Source organism: Rhincodon typus, chromosome 5, assembly GCF_021869965.1.
Source record: "Rhincodon typus isolate 14 chromosome 5, sRhiTyp1.1, whole genome shotgun sequence".
Lineage (NCBI taxonomy): Eukaryota > Metazoa > Chordata > Chondrichthyes > Orectolobiformes > Rhincodontidae > Rhincodon > Rhincodon typus.
Window position 1 is genome coordinate 62,952,289 of NC_063336.1, and position 11,953 is coordinate 62,964,241.

An 11,953-nucleotide genomic window follows, 5' to 3' on the forward strand; every position below is an offset into this window, starting at 1 on the left:
GCGCTTCAACGGAGGCTACACAGCAGTGACTATGTGACCTAGAAGGGAGACGAAATGTTTGCATGAAAACCAGTCAGCTTGGCGAACCAACCAACAACTCCTAGCTCTCTTTACTCCTGTAATAGTGCAGGTCAAACTAATAAAATTTGAGAGGGGAGAGTGGGTTACAAATCCAAATTAAGTGAATAGAAAAGAGAAGTAATATTCAGGAAGGAATTTAACAGTTTTTTTGTAACAAACAGTTAAATCATTATCCCACTGCATGGGCATGAAAGAGAAAATGCGTTAATGGATGTATATAATATATATCAAATGTGAGGATGATATTCTACATAAAATCTGGGGTGTTCTGTAAAACGTTCACCACTACACTATAGGAAAGTGTAGAGAAAATGCAACATACAGGGATGAATTTTGAATTCTACCCAAATTACAATTTTTTTTCAGAAAATCAGAGATATTGTGCACATTTTTCACCCATTCTTTCTACACATTATTCCAGCAGACAAAATGCAGGTATGATTGGACGCTTCTTGGCGCAGCTTTACCAAGATCAGAAGGAGAATACAAAATATTTAAACAGTACCTTCTGAGTTGCATAGTAGAATTGCACATGTTGCACCATTTTACTGGGTGCAAATAAAGCACCTCTGTGATAGCACTGTTAAGAGGTAGAAGTACATGGTAATAAAGCCATCTGGGAATGTCCATATGCACAGCAAGCACATACAGAATGATCATAGTATGTTGTGCCTTGTGCAATATAGAGCAGCAGAGAGGCCTGAAATTCCCAGGGTGCAAGGTGATATGACCAATCCTACAGAGAAGGACCCAACCTAAGCTCTGGTTGTTGAATGGTCGTGGACAAGTAACTCACTGGAGGGGGTGGCCCCACAAATATCCCCATCCTCAACGGTATGGGAGCCCCACAGGGCTGAAGCATTCACAACAATCTTCAGTCAGATGTATTGAGTGCATAACCCATCCCAGCCTCCTCCAGACGTCCCTAGCATCACACATGTCAGTCTTCAACCAATTCTGTTCATTCCAGGTGATATCAAGAAAAGGTTGGAAGCACTGGATGCTGAGAGGGCTATGGGCCCTGATAATGTTCTGGCAATAGAACTGAAGACTTCTGCTGCAGCACTTGTTGCAAACCTAACCAAGCTCTTCCCGCATGGCTCCAACACTGGCATCTGCCCGATTAATGTGGAAAATTGCTCAAATATATCCTGTACACATAAAGTAAGATGCATCCAATCTGGCCAATTATTGCCCCATCAGTATCCTCTCGATCATCACTAAAATGATGGAAAGTGTCGTCAACTGTGCCATCAAGCAGCATTTGCTTATCAATAACCTGTGCTCATTATAATCCAGTCTTGGTTATATCAGGGGCACTCAGTTCAAACATGGACATAAGAGCTGAAAAACAGAGGTGAAAGTGATTTCCCTTGACATCAAGGCCTCATTTGACCTAGTGTGGCATCAAGGACCCCAAGCAAAACTGGGGTCAGTGGGAACTGGGGAAAAGTGTCCGCTGATTAGTGTCATACCTGGCACATAGGAAGGTGGTTGTGATTGCTGGAAGTCAGTCATCTTAGATCCAGAATTTCTCTGCAGGAGACCCTCAGGGTAGTGTCCTAGGCCCAACCATCTTCAACCGCTTCAGCAGTGACCCTCCTATCATCATAAGGTCAGAAGTGGGGATGTTTGCTGATGGCTGCGCAATATTCAGCTCCATTTACAATTCCTCACTAAAGAAATCCCTGACCAAATGCTGCATAATCTGGATAATATCCAGGCTTGGGCTGAAAAGTGACAAACAACATTCACGCCACACAAATGCCAGGCAAAGGCCATCTCCACCAAGAGAAGTAAATGCCAAGACAAGAGTCGAAGACCGTAAGAAATAGAAAAGGAGTGGGTTGTTCAGGCCTTTGAGCCTGCTGTGCCATTCAATACCATTCTCATTGAAACAAATAGGATTCTTAAGGGGCTTGACAGGGTAAATGCTCAGCAAATATTTCCCCTTGTGGGACAGACTACAACCAGAGGGCATAGTGCCAGAATGAAGGAGCACCAACCAAAGACTGAGATGAGGAGGTATTTCTTCTGTCATGGGGTTAAGAGTCTTTCGAACTCCTTCCCACAGAGAGCTGTGGGGGGAAGTTCTTGTGTATAATTAACACTGAGATAGATAGATTCTTGATCAGTAGGGGAATCAAGGGTTATGGGGAAAGGGTCATAAAGTGGATGTGAGGAGTGTTTGATCAGCCGTGATCCTACTGAATGGCAGGGCAGACTGGAGAGGCTGAACAGCCTTAGCTATAGTCATCGAATCACACAGCATGGAAACGGATCCTGTGGTCCAACCAGTCCATGCCGTCCATGATCCCAAACTAAACTAGTCCCACCTGCCTGTGCATGGCCCATATACTTACAAACATTTCTTATCTGTGTACTTATCTAAATGTCTTTTAAATGTCATACTGTACCCATATCCACCACTTCTTCTGGAAGTTCATTCCACGCACGAACCATTCTGTGTAAAAAAAAAATCTTTCTGTTTGTTGAATTGAGTTGACTTTATTGTTACATGTACTCAAATGATTGCAGTGAAAAGTTTATAAGTCACTACTTACAGCGCCATCATAGGTACAAAAGTACCCAGGTACAATCCTTAGTTACAGAATAGAGAAATGAAGCAAAAAAAAAGTTACATTGCAGCTATACGATGTATGGGTCAGAAGAACAGGAAGCAAAGTTAAAAAGACAAACATCACAGTCTCTCTCCAAAGTTTCTCTGCAGCAGACCAGCGCAGGGGACATCCACGTGGTCTGACCATTGGCTCCTGCCACATTCCGCAATGGGCCACTGGCATCCCCGTTTTGTGCCGCTGGTCACCGGCTTTCCCCCTCTTATGCTCTTCTACTCTTGTCTTACCATTTTCCTCAATGCTGAAGGCCATTGAACAGGCAGCACGCAATCATGGAGTTGACATGACAACAAGCTTTGAAATAAATTTTATCCTTCATAAACATTGGACAAATAAATGATGTTAAATTACATGAAACACAAATTCCTGAGTTGCTAAGAAATTCTGTTCACTTTACTCCTTCACCATGCAATCACAGTACCTTAGCGGAGCAAGAAGTTAGCTGCTCTTTCCACTGCTCTGACAGCTTTGATGCTCTTGGTTGATGTCCTTTCAGTTTAGACACCCATGAGAGCCTCACTATCTATTCTCCCACCAACACCTGTACAGGGGGTCACAGTCAACAATTGAGACAAGGCATTAGGTAACACTTTAGGGTGAGGGTGGAGCGATGCAGACGATCAAGAGTGGAACCAGTTTAAGTGGAGTCCTCATTTTCCACAAGCTGTCACGGCATTAGGGGCGGCACAGTGGCTCTGTGGTTAGTACTGCTGCTTCACAACACCAGGCACCTGGGTTCAATTCCACCCTCAGGTGATTGTGTGTGGAGTTTGCACATTTTCCTCATGTCTGCATGGGTTTCCTCCGGGTGCTCCAGTTTCCTCCCACAGTCCAAAGATGTGCAGGTTAGATGAATTAGCCATGCTAAAGTGCCCCTAGTGCCCAGGGATGTGAAGGTAGGTGGATTAGCCAAAGGAAATCCAGGAGTACAGGGATAGGATAGGGGTGTGGGTCTGGGTGGGATGCTCTTTGGAGGATCATTGTGGACTCGATGGGCTGAATAACCTGCTTCCACACTGTAGGGTCTCTGATTGTCCTTCTCGTGCTCAACCTTTGCTTCCATTGTATCCAAGGGCTGGAGAAGAATTACAGGAATGAAAGAATGACTAGAGTAATCAGGAATAAAAGAATGACTGGAGTAAGATTAGGGCCGGTCAAGGACAGTAGCGGGAAGTTGTGCGAGGAGTCCGAAGAGATAGGAGAGGTGCAAGGTGAATATTTTTCATCAGTATTCACACAGGAAAAAGACAATGTAGTCGAGGAGAATACTGAGATACAGTCTATTAGACTAGACGGGATTGAGGTTCATAAGGAGGAGGTGTTAGTAATTCTGGAAGGTGTGAAAATAGATAAGTCCCCTGGGCGGGATGGGATTTATCCTTGGATTCTCTGGGAAGCTAGAGAGGAGATTGCAGAGCCTTTGGCTTTGATCTTTATGTCGTCATTGTCTTCAGGAATAGTGCCAGAAGACTGGAGACTAGCAAATGTTGTCCCCTTGTTCAAGAAGGGGAGTAGAGACAACCCTGGTAATTATAGACCAGTGAGCCTTACTTCGGTTGTGGGTAAAGTGTTGGAAAGGATTATAAGAGATAGGATTTATAATCATCTAGAAAGGAATAATTTGATTAGGGATAGTCAACACGGTTTTGTGAAGGGTAGGTCGTGCCTCACAAACCTTATTGAGTTCTTTGAGAAGGTGACCAAACAGGTGGATGAGGGTAAAGCAGTTGATGTGGTGTATATGGATTTCAGTAAAGCGTTTGATAAGGTTCCCCATGGTAGGCTATTGCAGAAAATACGGAGGCATGGGATTGAGGGTGATTTAGCGGTTTGGATCAGAAATTGGCTAGCTGTAAGAAGACAGAGGGTGGTGGTTGATGGGAAATGTTCATCCTGGAGTTCAGTTACTAGTGGTGTACCTCAAGGATCTGTTTTGGGGCCACTGCTGTTTGTCATTTTTATAAATGACCTGGATGAGGGTGTAGAAGGATGGGTTAGTAAATTTGTGGATGACACCAAAGTCGGTGGAGTTGTGGATAGTGTGGAAGGATGTTGCAGGTTACAGAGTGACATAGATAAGCTGCAGAGCTGGGCTGAGAGGTGGCAAATGGAGTTTAATGCGGAAAAGTGTGAGGTGATTCACTTTGGAAGGAGTAACAGGAATACAGAGTACTGAGCTAATGGTAAGATTCTTGGTAGTGTGGATGAGCAGAGAGATCTCGGTGTCCATGTGCATTGATCACTGAAAGTTGCTACCCAGGTTGATAGCGTTGTTAAGAAGGCGTATGGTATGTTAGGTTTTATTGGTAGAGGGATTGAGTTTCGGAGCCATGAGGTCATGTTGCAGCTGTACAAAACCCTGGTGCGGCCGCACTTGGAGTATTGCGTATAGTTCTGGTCACCGCATTATAGGAAGGATGTGGAAGCATTGGAAAGGGTGCAGAGGAGATTTACCAGGATGTTGCCTGGTATGGAGGGAAGGTCTTATGAGGAAAGGCTGAGGGACTTGAGGCTGTTTTCGTTAGAGAGAAGAAGGTTAAGAGGTGACTTGATAGAGACATACAAGATGATCAGAGGATTAGATAGGGTGGACAGTGGGAGCCTTTTTCCTCGGATGGTGATGGCTAGCACGAGGGGACATAGCTTTAAATTGTGGGGTGATAGATATAGGACAGATGTCAGAGGTAGGTTCTTTACTCAGAGAGTAGTAAGGGCGTGGAATGCCCTGCTTGCAAAAGTAGTAGACTCACCAACTTTAAGGGCATTTAAATGGTCATTGGATAAACATATGGATGATAATAGAATAGTTTAGGTTAGATGGGCTTCAGATTGGTTTCACAGGTTGGCGCAACATCGAGGGCTGAAGGGCCAGTACTGCGCTGTAATGTTCTATGTTCTATGTAAGACTTTGCCACACAAGGATGAGTTATGAGGGTGTGTTGAGGCTGGTGCATGTGAAATGCCAATATCCTGTTTGTAGGTGCTGCCTATGATGTGTGCCCTAAGATGGTGAAGACTGGTGTTCATGACTGAGGGCTGGAGGAGCAAGTGGATTCAGCAGGTTATTGCTCTGACTTGTGTATTGTGAATTGCCATTGTCTTTCTTTCATCAATTGTTTAGAAGAAAGGGAAACATTAATGCAACATGATAAGTTTTTGATTAAATGTATAATAATGCACGCAATAGGCCTCCCACCACTCACTAGTGAGAATCTGATCTCACTGTTCAACACTTGGTTGAATTTCTTTTTGCTTTTGACACCAAGAAGCTCTTCACCAGCCAGATCTGGCAATCCTCCTTAATTTCTCACTATAGCTCACATCATTTCAGCAGCTGGGAAGATATTGCCCTTGGTACCTGCTGTCTGGCCTACTCTTTGTGCTGACTTGTCACATTCCTTTCGGGTTTTTATAGCTTATAAACTGAATGAATTGTGTTGCTGTGTGTGGTAACATTGTCTTTGTCCTTTTAGGATTTCTGATTTCTGCTTCCAACAATTTCTGACTGGCTTTCTACAAAATCAAGTATCTTTGCACTGTAACTAATCTGACAATGTCTCATCAGTAATTGCAAAAGCAATGATGGCTCATATGAGTGCTGATGTCTAAGTTCCATTGTCAAAGTTTCTAACTAATGTGCAGAGATCATTAATGAAATTACTTATGGAACCTTCCATATGTTAAAATCTTCTGTTCAGTCTTGATCTTTCAAGAATTGTATTTTTTTGCAGGTTAAAGTAATTGTTAAAAGTTTGTAGAATACCTTAAAAAGTATTGATGCCTTCTATTATGCTATGTTAAGCTATAACATCATCTGTCATAGCCTCAACTGAGTACAATAACGGACCTAAATAAAAACGGAAAGAACTGCGGATGCTGTAAATCAGAGGGAGGGTTCTGAGGAACATTCACCAGACCTGAAATGTTAACTCTGATTTCTCTTCACAGCTGCTGTCAGACCTGCTGAGCTTTTCCAACAGTAATGTACAGACCTGTTCAGTTTCTGGTTTAGCATCTAGTTTGGAAATAATTCTGCATCTTAAGAACCAATTTCTCCAAGGTATCCAATTCTGCGTTCTAATTTGCCCATTTCTGAAATTAAATCTTCCTGGCAATTTTACTTCCACTTCCATTTCTTCCTAAAGTGATTATTCTTCTTATTTTAACAGTTTTAAATGCTCTTGTGTCTCGATGTTGTTTTACTCTTGTTGTTAGGTTAAATACCCTTAACCCTGCTATACAGCAATGATGGTTTATTTTCCTTATCTGAAAGATTTTTAACTACGCAGTAAAGTAATGTTGCTTCTCTGTACTGCTTATTGAAATATTTTCCTGCACTTTCTCAGACAAAATGGATGTTTCCAACCTTCTTGGCTAAATCTTGACGATTTCCTATCTTTTAAGACCTAATAAACAATTTCTGTCCTTTTTCCAGCTTTAGTGAATAAATCCTGCTGCTTGTTTCATGAAAGATGAATCATGTTGCTTAATAGCTTTCCCTAGATGATTCATACTGCCTGCACTGCACCTAATACAGTAATATTAGTTGCCTTACAATTTTAATTAAGATTCCCATTCGCTTTAATGCTTCCCTCCAATAAATCCTGGTTTCAGCAGCCTTGATGAATTCTTCCCGTCTTAACCACAATTTCAGTTATGGATCTCCTGCTCATATTGTCACCTCAATCGTCTCCTTATGTTCTTCTTTTAGACTCAGTGCTTAAGCTTCTAAATTGTCCTGCCCCCCTGATTAGCTCTGACCTCACTACATGGCTGGTCCTAGGACCTTGGTTTCCCTCTGTGGTCATACATCATGCTGTCTGCCCGTTGTGGTGGCAATGCTCACTCTGAGGTTTAAACATTTCTGCTTCACTTCTAGCCATTTCAATCTGTAACTACATTGTTTATATTTGTATAAAGAGTTTACTAAGTCACCGCAAGGGATCACTGAGCCTTTTGCCATTCACATGTTGTTGCTGATCCTCTCACTCTGTGGAGGAATCTCTAATTGGGACTGCTCCTGCAGAACACTGATAAACTAATGCAATCTGTGACCAATAGGTGTGATACTATGCAAGCTTCATATATCTTCTAACTCACACTTGCTCCTGCACTTGTTGCTTGATTGGGTCTGAAGTGTTCTTTTCCCCCTTGACTGTAGATTCTGCCTGGTAGAATTGTACAAGTTTGGCTGCTGCAGACTGTCTGCCCAAGTCACACTTAATGCTATAACTGGAATTTTCTTCTGTATTCACTGGAATTGGTCATGTACAGCTAAATTAAATTCCAATCTGTACCACTGCCTACATTGTTGTATGATTCAGCTAGATTGAACCTTTAGATGATCACCGCTGGCATCATGTCATATGAGCATGTGATGCCAACCCCTGCCAACATGTGGTTGGAGAGTTTGTCAACACCCCCCCCTTTTCTGAATGGTCCACAGGACCTTTTTTGTCTAAAATGGTAGAGGAATACTACAAGGTAGTCTCATAAGAAAAGTGTTCTCCTCTTTAGCGTGTTAGATTCCATCTCAGGTACAGTTCATGTCAGTAAGATTGTTACTGAGACAATTAAGACCATAAGCAATAGGAACAGGAGTAGGCCATTCAGCCCCTCAAGCTTGCTGTGCCTTTCAATAGGATCACGGCTGATTCGACATTCCTCATGTTTACTTTCCTGCATCTTCCCTGTAAGCCTCAATTTCCCTGAAGTTCAAGAGCCTATCTATGTCAGCCTTTAATATAGACAAGGACTCTGTTCCCACAGCTGGCTGTGGCAAGGACTGCCAAAGACTCAATCCTCTGAGAGAAGAAATATCTTGTCATCTCAGTCTTAAATTGGCGCCCCTTTATTCTGAGACGATGCCCTCTAGTCCTAGACTCTCCCATGACGGGAAACATCCTCCCAGCACTTAGCCTGTTAAGAAGCATATATGTTTAATGAGATCATCCCTCATTCTTCTAAACTCCAGTGAATAGAGTCCATGTTTAGTCTTTGTTCATAAGACAATCCCTCAATACCAGGGATCATCCTAGTGATCTTTCTCTGAACTGCCTCCAATGAAGTAATATCTTTCATTCAATAAGGCAAACAAAACTGCTCACAGTATTCCAGATGTGGTCTCACCAGCACCATATATATTTGCAGTAAGACCTCCCTACACTTTTATTCCAACCCTCTTGAAAAAAGGCCAATTAAAATCAATTATCTTCCCTGATTACCTGCTTTCTGGGTTTCATACACACAAATCCCCACGTTCTCCATGGAGGGGAACTTGCAAATTGTGGTGTTCCCATGTATCTGCTTCCCTTGTCCTTCAAGAAGTAGTAGTTGAGTGTTTTTCAAGATGTGTAATGATATTTGGTGAATTTGTGCAGTGCATCTTGTAGATGATACATAAATAAAAACCGAAAGAGCTGCAGATGCTGTAAATCAGGAACAAAAATAGAAATTACTGGAAAAGCTCAGCAGGCCTGGCAGCATCTGTGAAGAAAAAAATCAGAGTTAATGTTTCAGGTCCGGTGACCCTTCCTCAGAACAAGAGTTACCGGACCCGAAACGTTAACTCTGATTTTTTTTCTTCACGGATGTTGCCCGACCTGCTGAGCTTTTCCAGCAACTTCTGTTGTTGTAGATGGTCCACACTGCTGCTACTGAGTGTCATGGTGGAGGAAGTGGATGTTTGTGGATGTAGAACAGATCAAACGGGCTGCATGTACACCACATTAACAGCCTTGCACTCATCGACCCTCTCTGTTACCTCTTCAAAATATTCCAGAAAATCCACAATATTTCCTGAACAAATCCGTCCTTCTTCTGAGTCCATCCACATTTTTCTACGTGGCCATTAATTCTATCTCCAATAATTGTTTCTAGCAATAGTTCAGAAAGATTTCATGCATTCATTTACACTTGTCCTCCTGTCATTATGTATGGGTGTTTCTGTACTTTGGCAGCTACCTTGGAGCTGCTGGAAGCCAACTGACTGCTTCACCTCTTTGTCACTGATGACTTTGGCACATCCCTCTCTCTTTGAGAGGATGGGGCAACACGAGTGGGGGATCAAAGTTACTTAAGACCCTATCGTTGATCCATTGAATTAATCCTTTGATGGATTGAATGATAGAATGAAGGTCTGATCACGTATCTGGCAGATACTCTCTGTTCTCCTGGACCTGGCTTCCCACAGCAGCTGTCATCTGGTCCATGGTGACAGTCATGTGCTTTTATTCCAGAGCCGCGACATCAGACAAAACATGGCTCAGCTCGTCGGCACTTTGATTCAGTCTCCCCCATGGCCTCTGGCAGCTCTGCCAGAAGATTTCCTAATTGCCTTTGCATCTCTCTTGGCTTGTGAATGTCCGAGTCCAGAAACTCATCAACTGTAGTTGCCTCTAGCAGTCCTCCACATATCAGAGACTTTGCCCCTTGCTTCTTCCTGCAGATATGGCCCTGTGCCCATGCTGTGCTCACCAGTTTGTGATGCTGAGCTCACTCACTAAAGTGCAAAACTCAATGTTAGTGGAGGGTCGGGAGAATGCCTTGACAGTGCTTCCTCCAAAGATACTGAGGAAGAGCAGCCAGTGTCGTAGAATCATTGAACAGAATCATAGAATTCTATGATTATTCTAGGATTCTAAGATTCTATTCTATCATTCTGTGATACTGGCTGCTCTTCCTCAGAGCTATGCTGTGTGGGGTTGGGAGAAAGGGGACCATGGAAATGGGATATTTCTTCATCTTCCATGGGTCTACGATTATGATCTGGAGGCTGCAGAGAGAAAAATATTAATAATGTGTTGGCGTGATGAGGTGCCACCCTCAGCAAAGAGTGCCCAGAGCTACTGAGATATTCACATGAACATTTGCCTGCATTGATAGGGACAGGTGCAGAAGTAAGCCTCCAGAGCTGGAGTTGCCCAAGTGCATTTTGAGTGAGAAGAAAATGGTTTGAAGAATGTTATGACTGAGATGGTTCTGAATGGATGGTGGCTGCATATAGTAAAAAGGCTGGATTTGATGGATTTCAACAAAGCCTCATATTAAGTGTTTGTATAATGCTCACCTGAGGTGTTGATATTCAAGCCACCATTTGTGGTGGTGTCTTTGTTCCTTTAAAGATTTTGACTAATCTGTGTAACTTGTAGGTTTTCCTAGGTACAATGAAAAGTCAGTGAGGTAATTGTGTGTGCTGCTGACTGCTGTAGATCCCTTTCTGTTTAAATGTAAACCATGGCAGATGTGTGAAGCAGTATCACTGTGTGGCTATAATGCCAGCAGTAGTAGGTGCAACGACATGAGAGACATGAGGCATGTGATCCAAGGGTGTGTGTGGTGCTCCTTGATGGTTGTAAGTTTTCTACAGTGGGACACAGTCATAGGGGCATGGAGAATTTAACAGGCATTGGCACTTACTCTGACAGACAGTAACAGATTATTCATCCTCTTGTAGCTCTGCATCCAGCTACATCTCCATGTTGCTTGCATGCCAAAAAAGTAGCAAATCCTTAGAAAGGGTGTAGCACAATGGATGGGTAGCCTGTGTAGCTTGATTCTAGTAGCTACAGTTATATTGCCTGTCAATAAGATAGGTGTTGTTGTAAAGCAGCACAACATTTTCGAACGTGTGGTTCTATTTCCGATGAAGGGCGTTATCAGAAGCGGTTCTCTTTTGTTACTTGTACCTTGAGGACTATTTGTGGCTGGCAATGATTGACCTTGTGGATAATGGGCTTTAATAATGATGCAAGTTGCAGAAATCCTGGAAGGTTCCAGCACTGGGGAATACCTTCATCACTCCTGAGCTTACACTAGCATGAGTGTGGCAACAGGCAGGCATTGTACATACATAATGGAGTGAGCAGCGGAGAATTACTTGGAGCATCTCACTAGAGCTCATGGAGAGAAACCTTCTATGAAACTCTACAGAATTGACATTCAGCCAATTTTTGGGTAAAATTCAGACCCTAATGCTACACCACTTCTTGTTGTTTTAGCAGTTTATCTGTATTTTGTGCGAGTGTATTTAAACTTTACTCTTACTAAGGTCAGAAATGTACAGGACTTATTGATAGATTGTTTTTGATGTTTACTGAGAAAAGTGTTTATGAATTGTAGTTTGTATTGGAATTTCCATGGAAGTTTCAATATGAAATGCAGTGATGTGCAAAATGGACATGCATTCAAAGATTCACTTCTTATCAAATTAGACCACAGATTAACAGTTTGCT